This window comes from Lycium ferocissimum, chromosome 4 (assembly GCF_029784015.1).
Source record: "Lycium ferocissimum isolate CSIRO_LF1 chromosome 4, AGI_CSIRO_Lferr_CH_V1, whole genome shotgun sequence".
Lineage (NCBI taxonomy): Eukaryota > Viridiplantae > Streptophyta > Magnoliopsida > Solanales > Solanaceae > Lycium > Lycium ferocissimum.
Genome location: NC_081345.1, coordinates 27,352,673 through 27,368,819, shown reverse-complemented (window position 1 = coordinate 27,368,819; position 16,147 = coordinate 27,352,673).

The following is a 16,147-nucleotide window of genomic DNA, read 5'->3' as shown; positions in this document are numbered from 1 at the left end:
TTGTTCTTATGATGTAGTTAATCCTAAATGTAATATAGTAACATTTTGTATGTGCAAACCGCACATCAATGAAGTGTATCCTTGTATAATAGGACCCATAAATATGCTGCTGAACTGGTATTTGCTATGTAAATTTCTCTGATTTATGAGGTACTTTGGTTACTTTAGTTCTTTTTTGGGTCATTTAGGTTCCGGACTCCAGTTGCGACCCCTAGTGTGTACTATCATGGGTTTAGTCAGATTCATCAATGTGTCAGTTATTGACTCTTGAGTTTTCTGATGACTGATGAAGCTTCTGATGGAATTCTATGTGGGAACTGGACGCGCTAAATCACATAATCCGAACCAGTTACCAAGTCTTCTATGATATTATCGCAACGAATGGGACGTGAGCCCCACATCGGTTAAATGGGGAGCTGATGTGGGGCTTACATAAGCATTGGGCTTTCCCACCTAAATAGCTAGCTTTGGGGTGTGGTTCTCTAGGTTGTATCGAAGTCAATTTTAGTTTCTGTTTGTGTATGTGGGTTTTGCTTTTTGCCCAGTTTACCTCTACTCCCATTTGCCAATTTATTGATCTAGAGGGGAAATTGATTTTTATTTGCGTTTCTACCTGCCTAAATCCACCCTTTGAAGCAACTTTAAGTTATTTCTGTTCATCGTTTTGCGAGGGATAATAAAGAGCAAAAAAATTTCAAGATGTAGAGTGAAAAGACAGATAAATGGGTCATTATTAACTTTCACGTTCTGTTGTTCAAGTACATATAGACATTTGATTAGCTGCAGTTATGTTGACCTGCTTATTGCAGTTGGAAAAATGGATCAGCTACCTAACTTTTTACCCTAATAATATGTTAATCTATAAAACTAGAGATGTCTCAAATTGCTTCCACCATGATGTTATATTTCTTATTACTCCTTATTAGTAACCTGTTAATCTATAACTTAAGAATGATGTTATTTTCTCACATTCTTCAATGTCACTGCATATTTTGCTTATTAAGTAAACAAGACAAAGGGTCAGTTATTATGGAGGCCCTTGCATAGTGTGGAGTTATCATGCCTATTAGCTATGCTGGTAGTATTGTTCACAATTTGTTGATTGTCTGCTGGTGTTGGGTTAATAGGCACACGAAACATTATTTAAAAAAGCAATCTGATGTTGTTAGAAGAAACCCCATTGGTACTGAAGATGTAAATAAATATTCTTTATGTTGGATGTGCATATCTGAGATTTAACTACAAAAAATTATGAGTTTGCTCCCAAACTTCAAAATTGAAGATTTTTATATCTAGGTTGATATTTCAGATCTAATAAGTACTCAATGGTTAGATTCTTATACATGCATTGAGTTGCTGTCAAGCGGTCAGCATCTTGGGTGAACATCTTGCACTGAGAAGGGTACTTGAGCCTCATCCCAGAACCACATATACATATGTGAGTTAGCTGGTGTTCACTTAACTTGGCTAACATCCTGAATCACAGTGTTACTTTTGCTACTCCATTAGATTTAACATGATGCACATGAAATTCAGGACATATGATACATATCCCAAATACATAACATATCTAGAGATGAAACTTTAGACATAATGTAGAAACCACATAGGAAGAGAAGTAATGCTCTCATGTAGTTTTTTACAACTACACATTCATGGTCAATGCTGATCACTATTTCTTTCCCCTTTTAAGTTGTATTCTATCCATCCAACTTCCTCTCCAAAGGGGGGACCTATTAAGTTTAGTATTTTCTTCTTTCCTCCTTTTGAGTTTTTCTTCTTCTAAGTTTTTATTGAACTTTCTTCTGCCAAGTGATGTGCAAAGAAGTCTACTGATTAAAGCTCCTTAATCAACAACTTTTTTTTAATACATAGATGGTAATAGTTCATATACAAAAAGGGAACACCTAATGATTTGGGTGTGAAACTCACGGAAAAAATGATAGTTCAAGTGTGTTTTTGACCATTAACTCTTTAATAATAAGTGCATTACAGATTAGATTGGATTCATCTTGAGTCAATTCCACTCCTCCCCCCCCCCCACCCCCCACCCCCCATAAAGGGTTAGAAAATAATATCCCCTCCATGATGTTGAATGGGAACGACCCCCGTATATAATATTTTTCGGTGAGACTTTTTTTTATTTTTGAAAAAAGATTTTTTTCTAAATCTAAAAACGAAAATATAAATTTATTAGATATAAGTTGCTCATATATTTGCATAAACATAAGCACTCAAATAAGATGCCGATTGACTTCACGTGACCAAACATTTCTTCTTTAACCCTCAAAGAAGTAAATATAATTAGAAAATATTCTATATAGGATAAAAATCGGATTGCTTTTTCAGAAAAAAGAAATTATCAGCTTGGCTCATATGAGTGACTTTGAAAATAAAAGATATGCTTAAATAACCAATTTCGAGTGAAAATTCTTGTGAAATGTATCTTAAGCTGATGGAACTACTACGCGAAGTATTAATTATTTTTGTGTGTTCTTTCTATACTGGCATTATTACTCCTATATTACAGTCCCTATTGAACTTTTCATGAATAAATTTTATGGTTGACAAGGACATGTTAGAAATTGATTGTCTAAGAATCATTTAGAAAGTATTCACTTGAGGATTATGGAAGAGGAATGCTTGGTTATATGAAATCAATAGCCATCTTATTCGAGTGTTTATGTTTATGCAAATATTTTAGCAATTTATACTCCCTCCGTTTCAATTTATGTGATATAGTTTGATTGAGCACGGAATTTAAGAAATAAAGGAAGACTTTTGAATCTTGTGGTCCAAAATAAGTCAAAGACATTTGTGTAGTTATAAATCATCTCGTTAAGCGTAAAAGGTACTCCCTCTATCCCATAATAAGTGTCACCTTAGCCAAATTTTTTGTCCCATTATAAGTGTCACCTTAGGAAACCAAGACATAAATTAACTATTTTTTTCAATTCAACCAAGACATAGATTAACTACTTTTTTCAATTCTACCCTTAGACAATAAAGTAATCCCTCCGGATCAAGAAAAGTGTCCATTTAGCCTTTTTTTTTTGTCAAAAAAAGTGTCCACTTATCAAAACAAGAAAGAATTAACCTTTTTTTTTTTTTTTTTCATATTTATCCCTATTAAGCGTTATATGATCAAATGCCAATGCCTATTTAATTAGGGATAGTTTAGTCAAATTACCTATTTTTGTCTAGGAGTTAGTATTTTCTTAAGGGGTGTGCAAATGGCTAAGTGGACTCTTTTTTTGATCCAGAGGGAGTAACATCTAAATGATGATTGGAAAAGCCACATAGTAACTTGGTATTGTTGGATTCCCGATGTCCAAAAGTTTACTTCTTGTACATGCTCTAATCAAAAGATAAAAGTAATTTATTTTTATTATATAGGGGTAATTTGGTAAACTTCACATTACATTATTGATTTCTTAATATGCGTGTTTTTGGCTAAGGTGACACTTATTATGGGACGGAGGGAGTAAAGGTTAAAGTTAAATTATTGCCAAATAAGGAAATGTATCATTCTTTTTGGGACAAGCTAAAAAGGAAAATGTATCACATAAATTGAAACAGAGGTGAGTATCTAATAAGCAAGAGTTATATATGTTCATATTTTAGTTCTAGAAAAATAATATCTTTATTCAAGAAAAAGTCTCACAAAAAAAATATTATATAAGGGGTTGCCGTTTTCATTCAATATGAAGGGACCATTATTGTTCAATTCTTAAATATTAAGGGGTTAAAGTGGAATTGACCGCTAATATTCAACTGCACTCCAGAAATAGTGGATCTAAAATTATGTCAATTCATGGGGCAATGAGTGCAATACTTAGTCTTATTGACAATATAATTATTCTTTTTATAGGGAATGCAGAGAGAAAACTTGCTAGCGCTAATCCATTTTCATTTTTTTTTGGGGTAACTAATTTTCATATATTATTACAAGACATTATTTGGATAGATCAAATCATGTATATTTACATATGTTATATAAGTTTCCAAAACCCCCCTTTTTTTTTTTTTGATAGTATATATATATATATATATATATATATATATTATAGTATTTATTAGTATATTGTAGGTATATTTATATGTTATATAAGTTTATAAGTAAAGTTTAAAGACTAACGTAAAGAAGTGTGCAATACAACATACGTGTATATATATATATATATATATATATATATATATATATTAAGTTATATGCTTAAGTTATACTACATAATTACATATACCTAAAATATAGTAAGAATATACTTATATATATCAATATACTTAGGTTATATATATATATATATATATATATATATATATATATATATATATATATATATATATATACTTATATATATATATATATATATATATATATATATATGTTTAAGTATACTATATATACTTATATATATATTATAACTTAATATTTATATATATTTTTATATATATCATATATACGTGTGTGTGTATATATATATATATATATATATATATATATATATATATATATATATATATATATATATATATATATATATATATATATATATATATATATATATTATTTATATTATATATATATTATATATATGAATATATATATATATATATATATATATATATATATATATATATATATATATATATATATATATATATTCTTATATATATATATATATATATACTTATAACTTATATATATATATATATATATATATACTTAATATATATATATATATATATATATATATATATATATATATATATATATATATATATATATATATATATTATATATGTATATTCTTAGTATATTTTAGTTATTTTTCAAGTATATAACTTTCTAGTTTTTAATTTAAGTAGATGTATATTATAAGTATATTCTTAGTATATTTTAGGTATATTCCTAACTTAATATAAGTAAAAATATGAACACAAGTAAATAGAAGAAAGCTCAATGAGCCATATATTTTATTCATTCTTGGATAACATTTATTTGCAAGTTGTAGTTTTTTTTTAACTTGCAAATAATACATGAGTTGTAAAGAAATAGTAGAATAATAAAATCACCAATTCTCAATCATTTCGTTAATTTCCCCATATCATATTCGGCCATGGAGATATCTTCAAAGTCTTCCATTTGGTCCGGTCCACTTGCTATCAAATCTTCAATTTCTTCCTCTTCGCCTTCCTCCGCTTCTAAGTTTTGGTTGCGTCGCTCCGATCTAATCCAATCGCGAATGCACACTAGTACTTGCAAGCTAAAGCGGATAATGAGTGTCTATGGTCTCCAATTTGTTGTCTTCCTTGGCTAAATGCGCTCTCCGAAGCCACGGTTGATACTTGAACCGTAAGGATATCTCGAGCCATTCTTGAGAGTATCGGATGACTTGCCTTGTACTTCTTCCACCATGCTAAGACGTCCAATTCATCTAGTTCCTTGATATCCACATTTGGCTGCATCAAATAAAAGTTATATTCATCAAAGTTTGCACTACAAGAAGGAGTTGGCTGTGAATGTAAAACTTTTAAATGCGACAAACCCGACAAGCCCTTTTTGCTACTTTGAGAAGTAGTAGGGCGTGGAGCAACGGGTGTAGCACGTTCTTCCAAATTAGAATAATGAGTAAAAACTTTTCTAAACTCGTCATCAATAGCGAGTTCGGCTTCAGCTAAAGATGGTTGAACTCCTCTTCAATTTCTAAAAATGTATAAATTTGACCAACCAATGCTTTAGTATAAGACACTTTTAAACAAGGATTTAAAAGAGAACCCAATATAAATAAAGTTGGGATGGGAAAAAAATACTTCTTAAATTTGATTATCATATCAAAAATAGCCGCTTGATAACCGGGTTTATATTTATACTCTTGTAAAACTCTAGCTATTTCCGCTAAGTAGGCTAAAATTCCGGTTACCGTGGGATAGAATTGTTTAGAAAAAAAGCAAGAGTTGCATTATAAAAAATTTCTAAGAGTTCAACACATTCTTTAACATCTTCCCAATGCGTAAAATTTAACCAATCATCACTATTAATATTATATTTGTTGTGAACTTGTTGTATGGGAATCCTATACTCATATGCTTGTTGTAGCATAATGTAAGTGTAGTTCCACCTAGTCTCAATTTCTACTTGAATTTTCCTAGGTCTAAGGTTATTTTCCACACAAGCATTCTTAAAATCTCTAAGTCTTCCCCTATTAGCATTACAAAAAAGAAACGCAACCGCATCTCTAACTTTTTGAATAGAATCGTCAAAACACACAAGACCATCTTTAACAATTAATTTTAAAATGTGACAACTACATCTCACATGAAAAATATTTTTTAGCGGAGGGTTTAATTCTCTTTTTAAAAGACCAATCGCCTTTGTATTATTAGAAGCATTATCTAAAGCAATACAAAGTGTTTTTCTATAAATGTTAAAAAATCTCATAATAGTAGACATTGAATCCGCTAAAAATTTTCCATCGTGACGACCTTTTCCTTCATCATATAAAAAAGCTATAATTCTTTTTTTGCATAACCCAATTGTCATCAACCCAATGACATGTAATAGCAAAAAAATCTAACTTGTTAAGACTAAGACCCAAATCGGTAAGAGAAACATTACAATTTAAAGAATTAAATACATGGCGCAAATAAAATCTATATTTTTTATACAAATCTATAACATCCGCTCTACAAGTACTTCTAGGAATACCCTCAAATAACGGATTATAACAACGTTGAATGTAAGTAACAAACCCCAAACCCGAAGGAAAGGAAAATGGTAAACAATCATAAGCTACCATTTTAGCTATTTCTACACGCTCTTTTTTCTTGTCATACTTAAAATTTTACCGGTTCGTGGGTCTATCGTCATTTGAATACCCCCCACATTTGAACCCGTTTGCTCTCCCCAAACATCCATATGTTTCTTTCTCATATGACCATTTAGTGTACCCGTTCCACCATCCTTACTAGTTCCTTGCCTAAAAGCAAATACTTGTCCACATAGGGTACATTTAGCTGTTTGGCTTTCCCTATCCTTAGTCATAAATTTCCAAATTTTAGCGGTTGGCTTACGAGTTCTAGGCGGTTTGTCTTGTGTATGTGATTGTGCAGGACATGTATCTCCTATGGGATTTTCAGGGGCTTGTGTTACATCATCATCATCATCAATTTCATTAAAAGTGTCGGTAAATTATTGTTGCATTGCCTCATGACCTAAAAGTGGATTATTTCCACCAACATCAATACCTAAATTAGGTGTTTCTTCCACAAATGTTTCCTCATTAAGCCCACCCCTAACAATACCACTACTACCGGCACCACGTCTAAATCTCTTTGCCATTATTAAATAGAATTAATTTAAATCACACTCAAATAAATCACAAGAAAATAAATTGCAACAAATTAAATTGCTAGAATTAAATTGCGTAAATTAAATTGCGAAAATAAAAGATAGAGTTGGAACGAAGGTAACAAATTGCCGGATTAATTTCCAACAAAGTGAAGGCGGCTAGAATTGCAAATCCACCAAAGCTACTTCGGATTGTTGCAAAATCACTAACTCCACCAACAATATTATAATTGCAAAATTAATAATTGAAACTATAATAAGACTTTATAATATTTATTTGAGAGAAATTTAAAGTGGCTAATTGTTGCAAAGTAACTATAATTGAGAGATTGAGATTTGAGAGAAAGAGAAGAGTGAATTGGTGTGGATTAAAATGAAAATAAAGAAGGGTTTATATAGGGGTGGGGGATGGGTTAAAGTGTTAAAAAAAAAAAGTTTGGGGGTTGGGGGGGGGGGGGGGGGGGGGGGGGGGGCAAAAAATGAGTTTGGGACCGTTTGGCAACGGCCATTTTTGCAAATGGACCGTTGGGGTTGGGGAGGGGGGGCAAAAAATGAGTTTATGGCCGTTTGGCAACGTCCATTTTTGCAAATGGACCGTTGCCAACGGTCCAATAACGGACAGCCCAACGGCTATATTAATTTTTTTTTTTTTAATTTCACCGGTTTAACCGGTCCGGTTCCGGTTTCAAAAAAATCGAAACCGGACCGGTAAGTAATATAGGTTAATTTGGGAACCGGCTTTTTGCGAGGTACAAACGGGTTTGAATGTTTAATTGGACCGGTTGACGGGTTTAGGGCTATGTGTCTAAATCTGACAACATTAACTCTAAGTGACAAGTATAAGAGAAGTAACTCAAAAATATCGATCATGTTTTATAAAAAAAGGAGACTAACCTGGGCAAGATTTAAACATTAAAAAGTCAGGAATAAATAAAAAAAATACCAGTCTGGACCATTATCCAGAGCTAGCTCCTCATATCAGGGATCTATAAATTATGCCTATTCAGAAACAATGAGACACTCGTACAAAAAGTTCAAAAGTGTGAAATACTACTCCTATCATGGCGTTGTTCAAGTTTGGTATTGTCTTCACTATGCTCTTTATGATAGCCATTGGTTAGTACCCATTTCACTTTATCTTAATATTGCAGTTCTATGTTGTTGTTCCGATGGCTATATATGTATGTATCTACTTATGTTACTTTATGCATATTATATTATATTTCATGTGTATGCAAGTATAAGGATGTTCTTAATATGTTCTTAATTTTAAGCATGAACTTTGCCTTTTATTTTCTCTACCAATCATGATATATAATTTGATTGTAATAATTATGATAGTGAACTATATGGGTAGTCAATATGTCGTGGTTCACAAAGACACAAGTTAGAGCTGCATCGGACGTGGTTGATCAGGAACTCTCAGGATTCAAGAAGAGAGTACTCCCACAACTTGAAACTTGCTTTAGAGATTGTACTTCCGACACCGATTGCAGTGACTGTTGGGTTTGCTGTCGTTGCTTCACTATTTCATGGCCAACTGATCCTAATGCTCCTTCTGGTTGTCTTCCCTAGCTAACGAGTTAGTGTATAGTGGCAATTACTCTGCTACAAATCCACGTTATGCATTAGTGTTCAATGTGTTTCTTTTATCGTATTAATTTCGTCAATCCTTTTCTTTTTCATATTCAGTACGTGTAATAAATAAAGTCAAGTGAAGGCTCTCGATTCAGAAATAATATATAGGCAAGTGCTGGGCTAGCTTGTTAGTTATTCTTGATAAATTTACTATGTTACACATGTATTCTATGTTTTCTTACTCTTCATCGCTTATCATTAATCATAGTAATGAATAGAATGTCATGTAAATTAATCAACATGTACAAGCTCGCCTGATCCAAACTTACAGATCATTAGAGTCCAATTACCTGAAAAAAGGGGTATGTTTTTTATTTTTTTTTATTTTGTAGAAATCAATTTATTTTAAGTGACCTAAAACACTAATGTAATTGGTAACTCTTGCTGGGGGACCACTAAGTTTTGAACTTAATATCAGCTGGCTAGCTAGTCGCATATTTTTGATACCTCAATTTTCTCTTCCAGAAGAAATTAAAACACCCAAATAACATAATTCATTACTCCCAACCTCGACTAAGGGGTGTGTATACTTTGGTAAATATTGAATTACCGTATTGAAATTTGACTACTCCATTAGAAACCCAATTTTCATCTAGATGTTCTCGAGCCATTGCATCCATAACTGGAATGTATTGTTTTAGAGCCTCAGGCTTGAGGATATCATGGAAAAAATTACGTTTTAAAGCCGATTCTTCTTTCAATGAACTCTCGACAAATTCAGGAAAAAACAACTCTTTTTTCATGGATTGTGGCCACCATGAGGTGTGAGGTTTGTCCTCACTTGAGAACAAGAACTTATTGCCTTGTGCGCCACAAAAGAATGCCATTTTCTCTCCCATGTAGCCTTGTGCTTATTGTTTGGTTCAGTTCATTTATTCGATATATAAAGGGAAATATAAGCGTTTTATTCAATCTTAAAACGTTTATTAATTTGGCTGCTCTGACTTAATAAAGGATTCAATTTAAAGACTGTATCAAACTATAAAGAACTGATTAAATTTGGTCTGGTTTGATTTGATCTAGCATTTCCATTTAACTTTTGTTTTTTTTTCATAAACCCAAGCGAACAACAAACTTTAATTAATTAATATGGTACGTTATTTCTGGATCACGGCCACTTTTTGGAATCGTCATTCGTGCCCGATAAAGTTGTAATTAAGGGAGAAATAAACTGTTTGAGATCTTTTTCAAGCCCTAGTTCCATCATTTATGCAAATTTAGGCCTTTGTTTCCCTATTTTTTGCATTTTAGGATATACTAAATTAGTGCAATACTTCTATTATTGCATAAGATTATCCCTATATCTATATTGGGATTTATCCATATTCGTGAATTAAAAAAAGGAACTCGGGCAATGTAAAGAAAAGAATATGCAGTAACTAAGCAAAACTTATTTTAAAACAGGCCCGTGTACGATAAATGTCATTATTTTATACGCCGATATATTTTTTTGCTCATAAAAATTTAGAATTTTAACTTGAACCGGGCAAGCCGTTTTTTTTACAAAGGTGGAAATAATAAAAATCGGAGCCGGCCGATTAAAAACGTGAAAAAAAAAGCATTTTTTTTTGTTTTTTTCTTAAGTATATGTAGATTATAGTATTTCTTAGTATATTGTAGGTATACTTATATATGTTATATAAGTTTATAACTGAAGTTTATAAATTTACTAACTAACAGCGCGCGCGTACACACTCACACACACACACACATATAAAGTTATATGTATCATAAATTAAGTTTATATATTTACTAACTAAAAACTTATGAATATTATAAAATTCTAGATTGTTTTTTTTCTAAGGTTATAACTTTTTATTTTATAACTCAAGGTCAAGTATATGTTTATTATATAAATATACTTATATATATGTACACTATGTTTAAGTTATTTTCAAGTTTATAAGTTAAGTTACAATATAACTTAAGTTTTTTTCTAAGTTTATAAATTTCTATTTTATAACTCAAGTATGTGTTATTTATAAGTAGCTAAGCATATAAGTTAAGTTTTTTCTAAATTTATAATTTTCTATTTATAACTTAAGTATAAAATATACTAGAATAAATAAAATATACCGAGAATAAATGTATATTATAAGTATATTCTCGGATATATTTTAGACTACATATTTAACTTAATATAAGTAAGAATATAAACACAAGTATATAGAAAGCTCAATGAGTCATATATTTTATTCATTAATGGATAACATTTATTTGTAAGTTGTAGTTTTTTTTAACTTACAAATAATACATAAGTTGCAAAAAAGTAGTACAAGAATAAAATCAAAAAGTGTCAATCATTTCGCTAATCTCCGCAATATTATATTCGGTCATTGAGATATCTTCAAAGTATTCCATTTGGTCTACTCCACTTGCTTTCAAATCTTCGATCTCTTCCTCTTCGCCTTCCACCGCTTCTAAGTTTTGGTTGCGTCGCTCCGATCTAATCCAATCGCGAATGCAAACTTGCAAGCTAAATCCGGATAATGAGTGTCTATGGTCTCCAATTTGTTGTCTTCCTTGGCTAAATGCACTTTCCTAAGCCACGGTTGATATTTGAATTATGTTAAAGATATCTCGAATGTTTTGAAAGTATCAAAATGACTCGCCTTGTATTTCTTCCACCATGCTAAGATGTCCAAATCATCTAGTTGGTTGATATCACATTTGGATGTAATTTTAAATAAAGGTGATATTCATCAAAGTTTGCATTATGAGAAGGAATGGATGTGAATGTAAAACTTTTAAATTCGACAAAATCGACAAGCCCTTTTTGCTACTTTGAATAGTATATATAACAATGGGTGTATCATTTTTTTCTTCCACTTAGAATAATGATAGTAGTAAAACTTTTTAAATTCGGCAAAAAATTTGATCGAGGTTCACAAGTAAAGATGGTTTAACGGTTTAATTTTCCTTCGATTTTAAATTGTCTAAATATTTATAAATTTTGACCAACCAATCCTCTAGTATAAGACATTTTAAAATAAGGATTTAAAAGAGAACCCATATATAAATAAAGTTAGTGGAAAAAAATATTTAAATTTTGTTGTCATAGAAAAATATGCTTGATTTAATTTGATTTTTATACTCATATAAAACTCTTTCATGTTATTAGTTAAGTAGGCGTTTAAAATGTCTGTTTACAAGTGGGATAAATTGTCTAGAAAAACAAGAGTTGCATTTGTAAAAGTTCTCAATACTTTTTTTCTCCTAACATCTAAAGCCCAAAATTGTTTTTTCCAAGTAAAAGCTATCATTTCTGGTTTCAAATTAAAATGGTTGAAGTGTGTTGACAACAAAGAAGAGATAATAACATGTCATATATTCCCTTTGCTTTTAAAAAATATTATTTACGTTTTTTAAATAATTATGTATACTTTACCATAATTATTTGCTATATTAAATGGTCATTTTCATAATTGTCCAACTATAGTCATCACCCATTATTATTATTATTATTATTATTATTATCATTATTATCATTATTATTATTATTATTATTATTATTATTATTATCATTATTATTATCATTATCATTATTATCATTATTTTTTTATTTTTTTATTATTATTAATATTATATTTATTATTATCATAGTTATTATTATTATTATTATTATTATTATTTTATTATGTAGAATTACTTAATATTATAATTATTAATATTATTATAATAATTATTATTATTATTATTATTATTATTATTATTATTATTATTATTATTATTATTATTATTGCTATTATTTTTTCATCATACTCATGAACACTTAATATTATAATCGTTAATAATTTTTTAACATTTTTTTTTCCGTCTTATGTAAGACGCGTCGCATTTATGTCATACAATTAGGCAATGGCATTTACTTACTTTCAAACCTTATAAATATTATCGCACAACTATTATGATAGCGTATAATGTTCACTGCCATATAACTACTAGTAATTATACTTTACGTTGCATAATTTATTCACTTAAGCACTTGTTAATATGTAATTTATTAAAGGATGTTAAATTCGATTATTTGAAGCCCACGAAATTAGAAAATAGCCCATTTTTTAAAAGGAAAGTTAAATTGAAAGTTGGACCCAAATTTCCTAATTAATCATTAGGTTTTTTTTGTTTTTTAAGTTTCCACGACTTGTCATCTCTTCTTCCTTTCCATTTTCACGAAAAACTCTTCCTCTTCATCAATCCTCAGTAGATTTGTCGCACTATCTTAGGCAACTTTGTACCTTTTTCGTATTTTAAAGTTCCATCTTGGACCGAAACTTTGCTTCTCTCCCACCTCCAACGATTCTATTCAACACAAAGAGATGATATTAAAACGGTTCATTTTTGTTAAATTTCGTATTAAAAAATTGACTTTTTAGAGCTGGGATTTGATTTCAAACAGCCTTTTGATTTTCGTTTTGGAGCCAAAAGTTTGAAATCCGAAAACTCTAATCTTATTCTATATATACCAAGTTTTGAGACCATTTTTTGGAGAGGATAAAACAGCGATAATCTCATCCCTAAGAAAAAAAGGATATAGCCGTAGCCTTACCAAATAAAGAAAGCAAAAATAGTCAAGAAATTACTCTATTTCTTTGTTTGAGACTTATTTTAATTCCGAGAGTTTGATTCGGGTTCGTCGCGTTCGCATTTGGATTTAATAAGTTTAAGTCCCTAAAATATTTGTCGAAAAAGGTAATCTTCCTTCCCTATTATTCTATTTAACAATATTCTTGTTTCTTTATTTGTTATGTGTTATGTGTTTCAATAGCGAACTAAGCAAATCAAGGATTAATTTAAGATATCATAGATTGTAGGATAATTTATTTATGTATAGTTCGGACTTGTAATTTTTTTTTTTTTAAATTTTTTTTCCTTTTCTATTTTTCCAATAAAATAGTTAATGCATGTTGATATGCTAGTAAATTAGTCGAATAATGTCAGCTATGTGTTTAAGCCTATCTTATACGATTTATGTAGTTTTATGCGTGGGAATGACTTAGTTTTGTGATAAAAACTCGGTTAAAATTCTATTTTGAGCATGGTTTATTTGTTAGTTTAACTTGTTTTAATTGAAGGTTTAAGTATTATGTTGTTGATCTATTCAAGGTAGTTAGTATGGTATGTCATATACTACATTTTAGTTGATTTATGTTTTGGTTAGAATCGATTAGTTAATGTTGTGTAGTAAAATCCTAAGTATTACCCTTGGTAAGATTAGCATGATTTGACATTTTTTTATGTATATTAGTCTATTAGTCATGTTGCTACCTTTCCCAAGCATTGATATGGTCTTGTTTATAATCTCGTTAGTCAATGGAAAATGGTGTTAAATATAGAAATCAATTTGTACTTTATTTTTGGCTAAATAATAAAGAGATGTAGTAAATTAACTCAAATATGTTAACTCTCCTGTTTGGACTATGTAGTCTGGGAAAAAATAAGCCGACTATGTTTGAAATGTAATCCCGCAACCTTTATTATTTTTAAGGATTTTAATGTAGTATTTTTATCATGCCGTGTTGTTTTGGTTTATTTGGTGTTTTATGAGAAAGTTAAAGGTATTTGTTTCCTATTTGTCTTAGTAATAAAAAATTGTTAATTATGGCATTTTAGTTGCTTGTTACAAATATGTATGAGTTTTATCATGTTTGAAGTTGTGGCTTTAGATTATAGCCATGTCTTGTTTAATGTAAATTGAGCATGTTCAGTGTGTTAATGTAGACCGTATATTTTTGTTAATTTCTCTTTGCTTGATCCAAGTTCAGCATTGTAATGACCCATTTGGTCGTTTAGCACTTTTAGGCATAATATTCCTAAAACACCCTTTTCGTGGTCAAATTTGTGGTAATCTATAGTCTCGTGTAACTTGATTCGGTTATTTAATTGACGAGTTTTAGTCCTCATTTGACATGCGAGGACGAATGTTCTAAAGGAGGGGAGAATGTCACACTCCATAATAATCCTTGCTACTTGTATTAAAACAAGAAAGAATGAGTTAAGAAGGTTCAAGGAAAGTTAATCGAGTTAGTAAGAATATCGTTATAAATATGGTTGTCTTAAGTATCTCGAGGTGACCGGTAACCTAAAGGATTTGAAATCGCGTTATGAGTATGTATATGAGGTAATGTGAGTGACCTTTTAAAGTATTTGAGATTATTAGTAATGATATAGAAGATGGACAAAAGATAGGAATATACTTTTTCGATTTGGAGTTTCGTCGAAGCTAGCATGTGAGTTCTACTTATGGTTATTGTGATTCTACGGACCCTTCGAGACATGTATATGAATTGTTATGGATGTAAATGACTGTGTATATGTATGTATAAGAGGTTACATGAGGTTGGAAGAGGATTAGAAGTTAAACGAAATGAATCGGAACAATTTCAAGTAAAATCTCGGACCCGATTTTAGCCTATATTGTAGGAGGCATATCTCCTAGTATATGAGGAGTTTTAAGGTGTTTCAAAAGCCTAAAATTAAGTTCATCGAGTCTAGTTTGCAACGCAACAAACAGCTCGTCAAAATGATATCGGGGTAAGGAGATATGGATGATTCAAGTAAATTTGAGTATTAAGACTATCTCAAGATACAAAGTATAGAGACTTTAACTTCCGATTTCGTTTGAAGTCACAATTTATCTACAAATTTTGTTTGGTATAGAAGCATTAATGGAAATTAGGAACTACTTAATTGTGGTGTTAAGTTAAAATTAGTGGCAACAATGAGCCAATATGAGCATTAACATGCCATGTCCAAAAGATGACTCAAAGTCATCTTAAATAAGACTATTATGGGAGACATACAAATATACATTTAAACATTAATTCATCCACTACACTTACATCATATTGTGGACAACCAAATTGAAAGAAAATAAGAGGTGAGGTTCGGCCAAGGTGGCTGAAATTGGGGGAGAAAAAGTTGAGGCATGCATTTGAATATTGAGGGCATCTATCACTTTATGAAAGCATACATTATTTTATGAAGACACACATGTTAGGAAGAATACTTGCACACTTAAATATTGACATTCATCCTTGTATGATTGCAATGGACAAAGGGTGGTGTATGATTCATTCACTACACATGCAATTGTCTCATAAACAATTAAATGGAAAGAAGAAGAAAGGGAACAAAGGAGGAAGTGGTTAGCCGAAA